This window comes from Haplochromis burtoni, unplaced genomic scaffold (assembly GCF_018398535.1).
Source record: "Haplochromis burtoni strain Fernald_Lab_line unplaced genomic scaffold, NCSU_Asbu1 Contig_428, whole genome shotgun sequence".
NCBI lineage: Eukaryota > Metazoa > Chordata > Actinopteri > Cichliformes > Cichlidae > Haplochromis > Haplochromis burtoni.
This window is the reverse complement of record NW_024582789.1, coordinates 457,349-466,546: the sequence shown is the minus strand read 5'-3', so window position 1 is coordinate 466,546 and position 9,198 is coordinate 457,349. Positions and strand designations below refer to the sequence as shown.

Below are 9,198 nucleotides of genomic sequence, written 5' to 3'. Positions count from 1 at the left end.
ACCCAGGCAACTCAAAAACTAATCAAATTTATGATCCACCACAAACATATCGAATAGAAACTCTGCTCATTGAAAGAAGCCTGAAAGAAAAACCTAGGAGTGTGAGTCTCACCTTTGAGTTTCCTTTGAATGTTTCATTCCAGCATCATCTCTTTCAGTGTTGGAGGGCTTGTTGTTGCCATTGAGTGTCAGTAGATGGCAGCACCAGGCTGCGGTTTAATCTTGATAATCAGATCATCAGAGGGACATAGATCTGTGTGTGTTTAAACACAATACAAGTAAACTCCCACCCACAAACACCTTTATGTTTCCACACACCATACCAGTGGTCACTTTTAGTCTTGCTACATGTGCTACATGGAAAATCCACTGCAGGGCTGACATCTAACTGAATTTTAAATCCATGGAGGGTTTCTTTCTATTTCTATTTTGTAAAACTTCCTCAAAGCCAAAAAGGTTTCATCTCCGAGTCCACTGCCCAGGCCTCACACATGCGCATTAGTTTAAAGCAATAGTGAGCACTTTAACATACACAGATGTGGCTCTGAGGGATCTGTCATCAGTTTTCTTGGAAACACTTTTACCAGTATAAGTAAATCCATTATATTGTACATAAAGGTGGGCCAAGCATGTGTCCCGTGTGTGATAATCAAAGAAAAACCTTTAAGTGTGTAGAAAGAACAGTTTCATTTCATCATGATAATCATTTTATTTCACAGTGAAAGACAGTGAAGGACAGTTGTGCATGTACATGACTCCTGTTTATGATAGCATAAACCGATTAAACAGTTTTCTTCATTTAAGGAATATTTCAAAACTGAGATTGTAGTCTCCTCATCTAAACTAGAGAAACTTGTGCGTGCATTTGTGTTCAAAGATTACTGTCCTGTTTTATAGGCTTCAATAAATAATCTCTTTCACTCCTCCAAGTGATCCGACTGCTAATGCAGAAAAAATAGCTAAATAGATGGATAATATATGAAAAGTGTTATAACATAACATAAAACCTGCAGATACAGTCTGTTTTTTTGTGTTTGTTTGTTTTTAAGACAGTTTAATCACAAGATATTAAAAGAATATCAATTAGCTGCAGAGCACAGAGACATCTGCTCACACACCCCTATTTGGAAAAAAAAGGTCATCCTGAACCATGATGGAGACAAAGAAGAGCAGCTGTACATTTTATAGTTGCTTCTTCTTGTTTCTCTTTGATGTTGATTTCTCCATGAGTGACATCTTCTGTTCTCACTGCTGAGTCGACTGCAGCTGCATCGCTCTCTGCACAAGAAAACACATAAAGCGAGCATCAGTGCAGGGAGTACAGTCCTATAGATACTGCTGCTGTTACATTAACGATGACACAAAAAAGTCATTCAGATTAATTATGCGCCAATATTTTGTGCAGGATTCAAATGCGACATGATGGAAAACTGATCAGATCCAGCAGCAAACATCAGCATAAATGTCTTGTTTATGTTTCTTAAATTTATGTGCTTTTTTGAATGATAAAAACGTGTTATTGTCGTTATTATTTATTTAGTATTTTCTTAAAAGGTCATGCTATGAACAGTAAACACAGCCAAACATCAGAAAACAGAAAAATGTAAAAAGTAGTAAAAGTCAGTGGCACCGAAGAATAGAAAGGAGAGAAACAACTAAACCTGTCCTGTGGGTTTCTTTTAAACCACCATATCCTAGATTTAAGCACAACATGTCATTCGCCCCGCCCCCCCCCCCCCCCCCCCCCCCATATCAGTTTTATTTCACATAAGCGCCAAATTATAACAGCTGTTGCCTTGAGGTTCTTTCTGTTAGCTGGCGCTAAATAAGTTAAATTAGTGTTTTTAGCTTAGCTTGCCCTGGATTCAGCTTTGACAAATATGATCGACTGTTTCCAGTAGAGTTCCATGATCTTGTCATCTTTTACCCTCTCAGAGCACCGTGTGATCGAGTGTCCAGACCATTGCATTTTAGATTTATTCATGTCTTACACATCATCCCAACTCTTTGGGTAACTGAACAACTTTAACTAAAGTGAATAGTTAGTCTAATTCATTACTGCGCCCTGTTTGAAATTAAATGTTTAGCACACAAGGAACAACAACTCACCATTAACAGACTTCTACAAACACAGAGCAACCAGCATGTGATCTACAGTATGATTGTAGGCTTTGACTAAGCTTTTAAAATATGTATCACTAAAATGATCTATACATTATCTTAACCACTGATCAGGAAGTAGGAGGGCTGGAGCTTCTCCCTGCTGGGATAGTATGAAAGGTGGGCTGCACATCAGACAGGTTTCCAGTACATCACAGGGCTAAGAAAGACAACTTAGCAATCTTACACGCCTACATCTAATTTGAAATCACTAGTTAACACCTATCATATATGTCTAGACTGTGGGAGGAAGAACTCAACACTGTGAACTGTTTTAAGCCGCACCACGCTTTAGTTTGTAACCATGAAAACAGGTCTGTGATGGTTACTGCCACTGCAGTTTGTTACTTCCTAATGCAGGCCTTCATCTCCTCCTGAGCCAAAAGAAAAATAACTATCAGAACATTTTATATCTGCACATTAAAGCCCATGACCTTTGTTCTCATTTTGTCTCAATGTCTATATTTAATAGCACAAAAGACACAAATTATATGTGTTACGACCCGACTCGAAATGACCGTAACAAGAGCGGAGTGTCCCGCGACTTCCCACGCCCAAACAGACACAGCCACAGCATCGGACTTTTAACAACAATTTATTCACAACAATGACACTCACGGTAGTGGGAGTGTATGATTTCAGGGTGAGCTAAGGCCAACACAACAAACAAAACTCAACCTAGGCTTCGGTTCCTCTGACCTGTTCAAGGAAAAGAAAACAAAGAAATGAAATAACACAGTCTGACCTCCCTGGTCTAAGAACACAGGAGAAAAGAAGGCTTCCCAAAATAATCGGCAGCTCACCCCTACTTGCTCCGCACTTCACACACATGTCTGACTTTAACTAAGTAGCTATGGCTGCGGCTGCTCCGTCTGGACCTGAGGCAAGTGCATGGGAAGTCTGCCAAACCCCACTCCGCAGTGCTTCAGTCGTCCGTTTATAGTTCACGTCCACAGCAGGAACCAGTTACATCAGGCCCTTCCTCTGTGGCCTGTCCAGAATGTACCTCACCTACCTGGGACAGACTCCAGGATATTTATATTAAAGAAAACTCCACAGAGCTGCTTTTAACCAAGCTTCAGCTTTCCTTTGGATATTGTTTAAAATTGAAAAACATACTAACGTAAAACATTCATGGAACACATAAAGAGTGAAAGTCTCACCTTTAAGTTTCCTGTCAACATGTCGTTCCACCAAAACAACCAGTAACATCACTACTAACACAACACAGACTGTTCCAGCTGTCAGCAACACGGGGAGAAGTGGAGAGGAACCAGCAGAAGAGGCAGGTGGAGGTGTGGATGTAGGTGGAGGTGTGGTGGTGTGTTTGTCTAAAATAAAGCAAACACAGTCATTAAGTTGTCGTCACATTGTGAATGTTGAAAGCTGCAGAAACACAGACAGGTGAGTGTGTCACCTGTGACAGTGATCCAGCTGGATGGAGACTCTCCATGACCGCTGATGTCACACTTGTAGAGGCCTTCATCAGACCTGGAAACATGCTGGATGGTCATGTGACCTGTAGGCTCTTCCGATGAAGACGCCATCTTTATAGAAAGCAGCTGGGAGGTTGGAGGGAGTGGTCTTTGTTTTACAGAGCAGAGTGACGTCATCTCCCTCCATCACAGGGAGGACAGGACTCTGCAGGATCACTGATCCACCTCAACACAGAGACAAACTACAGCATTTCATCCATTTACACACAGCTTCATCAACACTAACTCCACACACTCAGCTTACCAGTGACTGTCAGGTTAACCATGTTACTGATGGGACCCTCTCTGGACTCACACCAGTAAACTCCACTGTCCATGGAAAAACAGTGATGTTACAGGTCAAACCAGCGGGTTTTCCCCACCCATCTCTTCCACACTGAGTCCTCTGTTGGTTGCTTGTGTTTCTCCTCAGAGTCCATCCAGCAGAGCTGTCGTCCTCCTCACAGCTCAGAGACACAAAGTCTCCTTCAAAGGCCTGAGATCTGCTGGGACTCACAGTCAGACGAGCTGTGAGGGTTAAAATTAAATATTTAATTGTTTAGCAAAGTAATAATTAAACTATTTTCTCTTAGGGCTTCCACCTTAAAGATGTTAGATTAAGCCAAGAAACAAATATTTGAAATATTTAAAAGAAATCACTGACCTTGGTTTGTTGTCCAGTAAAGCATTGAAGCCATAACTAAGGATAAATGACACTTAGGTTAGTATTTAAAATAATAGAGGACTGAGGTTTATTTAGCTCATTTTCAAAAGCTAGAACTGGAAAAAAAACAAAGCAGAGATGATAATAACTCTTTTTTGAAAGGAAATTTTAGCTTTATTCATAGATCTCTGGTCCACTCACATTATTGTGCAGTCACGGAAATGTGCTACATGTGTTACACGTCCTCTCTGAATACTCCACAGTCAAAAAATGCTTTTTATCAATAGTTAGTCTGATTATAATTAGAAATGGGAAACATTGTAACTCTGAGCATGAAGTCGTGTGTCCACTTTAAAGTTAAGCTGATATAATAAACTCTGTCAAGTTCACTGTTTCACAGGGTAAAATTTCCCCTTTAACCTGCTGTTCAGTCCATTCAGCCTTTTTTCTTCTCCTCCATTATTGTTTATTAACAGAACGGACAGTAAAAATTCAACATTTAAAAGAAAGATATTCTTCACTTACAGAGCAGAAATAGTCGAGACGCGTCGTCCATTGTCCTCTTGACTGATGTGGCCTGTTTTCTCTTTTTGTCACAGAGCAAACCCCGCCCTCCTCCCCATATGCTTTTTTGTTGTCTATATGTAAGATGTGTGTAACAAGTAGATTAAACTAGAAAATCAAAAATGTTGTTGAACAGAAAATAGTAAAAAAGCAGAATCTCCAATGTTTAGAATATTTTTGCTCTTTGAAAAACATCGACTCGTTTTGAATTTGAATCACTGCACAAACTGAGAACTGTGGAGACCAAGTGACAGTTTTTTCCCACATATATATCTTTAGATGCTCAAAATATACGAGCCTCCTTTTTAGAAACTGGTCTGTGCCCATAATCATGTTTGCAGTCTGCATTTATGTTGTTTTAAGGGCCTACTTTGTGTATCTAACAAAAAAGAAAGAAAAAGGTCACATCAGTCAAGGCGACAATGAAGGAAACAGCTCTGCTCTGTAAGTGGACAATTTCTTTGTTTTTATAGTTCGGAACTTTTACTGTCTACTAATAGCTGATGATGGAGGAGAAGACATAAAGAAGAAGTCAGGCTGGATCCAGGCAGCGGGTTAAAAAGGAGTTTTTGCATCTTTCCAGTTGACTTCACTGAATTAGTTAATATGTCAGCTTGCGTTAAAAGTGGACACACGAGTTAAAAGTTGTGGTTCTGTTACTTATGCATCCACTACAGAAAACATGAAGTAATCACTGAAAGAACAGCTTTACAGACTTGGTGTTAGAGTTGTGGGAGCAGAAATGCACAGTGTAAACAGACTGATAGGCTGATCTGGTTCACATTTAAAAAGGTAAATATTTCAAAGACGGATTTATATATGTTTAATTTTACTTAGTAAAATGATGCAAATTAATGGCAGACTTTGTAAGTCGGTCCTCGGTCAATATCGCTTCATGCCATGATGTGAAAACCTAACAGACTGTGGGTTTACCCTGATCACTCTGATGCCATAAATTGATTTACAGTATTTGTATCTGAGTTTACCTCAAACAACTTTGCTTATCTTGATAAATAGTCTGCAGTCAACATGATTTACACAGGGATTACATCTAAAATAAAGAAATTACCTATTTTGGAGGTATATTAACTTAACAGGCAGGTCTTTGCACTGTGGAGTACTCAGAGACAACCCACAGACACACAGCGTTTTTTTTTTTTGTTTTTTTTTACAAAACTGCTACATTATTTTAAACATGGCAGCTACAAATTAGTCTTTCATTTTTCATATAAAGGAGTGACTAAAGTGAAATAGTAGGTGATAAGAAATGTCCTCAAAAGAGCCCATTATATGCTGGAGGGGGAGAAGATATATTAAGAACAATAAAGGCCCCAAAACCGAACCCTGAGGGACACCACAAGTAAGGGAGGTAGAGGATGACCTAAAATCGGAGACCACCACAGAAAAAAGATCGGTTATGTAGATATGAGGAGAACCACTTCAAGGCAGTACCCGATACAACAACCTAATGCTTTAGCCTTTCAAGGAGGATGTGGTGGTCAACAGTGTCAAAAGCCGATGTTAGGTCCAACATAAGTAGGACCGAGCATCTTCCTGCATCATTATTCATCAAAATGTCACTTGCATGTTCTCCCCGTGTTTGTGTGGGTTCCCTCTGGGCACTCCGGCTTCCTCCCACCATCCAAAGACATGCAGCTTGTGGGGATAAGTTAATTGGAAAATCCAAATTGCCACTAGGTGTGAATGTGCGAGTGAATGGTTGTCTGTCCCTGTGTGTTGGCCCTGCGACAGACTGGCGACCTGTCCAGGGTGTACCCCGCCTCTTGCCCTATGACAGCTGGGATAGGCTCCAGCAACCCCCACGACCCTGAAAAGGAGAAGTGGAAGCGAATGGATGGATGGATGGATGGATGTCACTTGAGACAGTAAGAAGGGCTGTTTCTGTGGAGTGAGCACTGCGAAAGCAGGACTGAAACTTATCGCAAATGTTATGTTTGTCCAGAGCCGCTATAAGTTGCCTAGCCACAACCTTTTCTAGAAGCTTAGCGATTAACGGTAATTTAGAGATTGGTCTGTAGCTGCCCCAAAGAGAGGGGTCTAGCTGAGGTTTTATTTAAAAGTGAGAGAATAGCAGCATTTTTAAAATAGATCGGAACTATACCAGACGCCAGTGAAGGGTTGATTAGAGTGAGCACAGATGGACCAATAACCTGGAAGACATTTTTGAATAATGATGCAGGTACAATGTCAAGTGGACAAGAGGATGCTTTCACTGAATTCACTAGTTTTACCAGCTCAGGTAGTGAAACAGGAGAGAAAGTATCCAAAAGGACAGGGCGTGATGAGGTGGCGATAGACATAACAGGAGCTGAAGAAAAATACATCTGCACCTACATCCTCAACTCCACCTGCATCTTCACCTCTACCTGCATCTACACCTCTGTCTGCAGCTACACCTCTGTCTGCAGCCACAGCTCCACCTGCAGCCACCTCTACATTGACCTCTCTGGATTGTTACTCTCTTCTCCCCATGGTGGTGACTGCTGCGTCGGTCTGTCTCGTGGTTGTAGTGGTGTTAATGTTTCTTTTGATGGAACAAACCAGTCACAGTCAACTTGAAGGTGAGACTCACACTCAGTTTTTTTTCTCTTTCAGGCTTTCAAAAGCTCACAGAATGACTTCTTGTAGTACAACTAATAAATTCAATTCCTTATTCACCAGCAGAGACCACATCCACAATTAGATCTGATGGTGTTTCTTGAGAGAGAATGGCAGGTGGAATATGTATAAATTTAGCATTCTGGTTGAAGGATTTTAATCTTCTGAGAGGCAGGAATCATCACAGAGCTGTTTTCATGGATGATATATTTTAAAACTAACTTTACTTCCCACATAGAGTTTAGTTGTCTGTCTCTATTTCTGAAGGACTGGAGACATGTCTGGTGTGCAGCCCACCTTTCACACTAGCGTAGCTAACTTGTTTTAGTGATGTATTTTTCAAAACTTAGTCGCAGCCTTTCAATGTAAGTGTTGTTCTTCACATGCTGAACAGTGTTTTTCAGCCTGTGTTTAACAGAAACTAGCAGCTCTGTGGTCGTCCAGTTTCCAGTTTCTGCAGCTTTACTGCAGAGCTGTTAAACACACATACTCACTGTTTTCTGCACAAACAATAGATCTAAGAGCAAATGTCTTACTGATCATTAATATTTCATGGAAAAAGACTTTTGGTCTGTCTCAAAGCGTACGGGATGATGGTATTCTGCTCACACAATGCACAGTGCAGGTGGAGAGATGCTGATATTGAGCATACTCGGTATAGGAGATCACTTTAATCAGCCTCCCTGGGAAAGTCCATTCCAGGGAAAGAAGAGTCAGTTTATTAGTAAAACGTCAGATGCAGGAGGCACAATGTAGACCTTTTTATCCTCTCGAGGACTTTTACATGCGCGTGTCAGAGTTTCCTCAACCAGTCTTCATGTGTTTTGTAGACCTGGAGAAGGCATTCAACTGTCTCCCTCAGGGTATTCTGTCAGGGGTGCTTTGGGACTATGAGGTGTTGCTGTGAGTCATTCAGTCCCTGCACACCCACTGCTAGAGCTTAGTCCACATTTCTGACGAGTGTTGGATTCTGAAAGGGCGCTTTGCCTTTTGTCACAGATTCTGTTCATAATTTTTGTGGTCAGAACTTGTGGGTAGAGCCAAGTGGCAGAAAAATCCACCCTGATCTGAGCAACAAAAAAATATAACTCTTTATTGCACTTTTGATCAAATAACATGCAAAACAATAGTATAATATAAATTTAAATGAATAAATGAACCATGTGTTTTCTACATCACCAAGTGTCCTACACTAACATTAACAGTTTTGCATGTTTTAAACTCTGCATGTGAAACAACAACATCTGCAGCTTCGCGCTGTAGTTTACACTGAACTCGTGTGTGGTTACTAAGAATGATTTCACGCCACAGTGCAAAAGATAATGTCTCTGCAGTGTGACAAAGTGTGGGTCCAAGGAAACAGGTGTCTCTGCTATGGCGACCCCTTGTGAAAAAGGAAACGACTGAAAGAAGCTTCAACATAAGTGAAGCTATAAGAGTATAAATTTAGCAAAATGTGCTCCAAGCATCAAAGTAAAAGTAGCACGCTGACTCAGCACTGGTGTAACCGCCAATAGCGGGTCATTTTTTTCTGTCACAGCTGTTTTTCCTACAAAGACACATTTTTACTGCTGGCTAAGTAACACTTTAGCATGCTGCATTGTGTTTTTGTTTTTTAATAGACACAAGGCCCCAGAAACTATTCAGTTTTCATCTTGAGTCTATATGTAGGAGCTGTGTGTGTTATGTACAACATATTCTATTACCGGTATATGT

General features: G+C 40.6%; 1 pseudogene; it reads right to left on the bottom strand.

Annotated features, from left to right (window-relative positions):
- Positions 1-815: 815 nt before the first annotated feature.
- On the bottom strand, positions 816-4,857 carry LOC102294673 (annotated as a pseudogene).
- Positions 4,858-9,198: the final 4,341 nt, after the last annotated feature.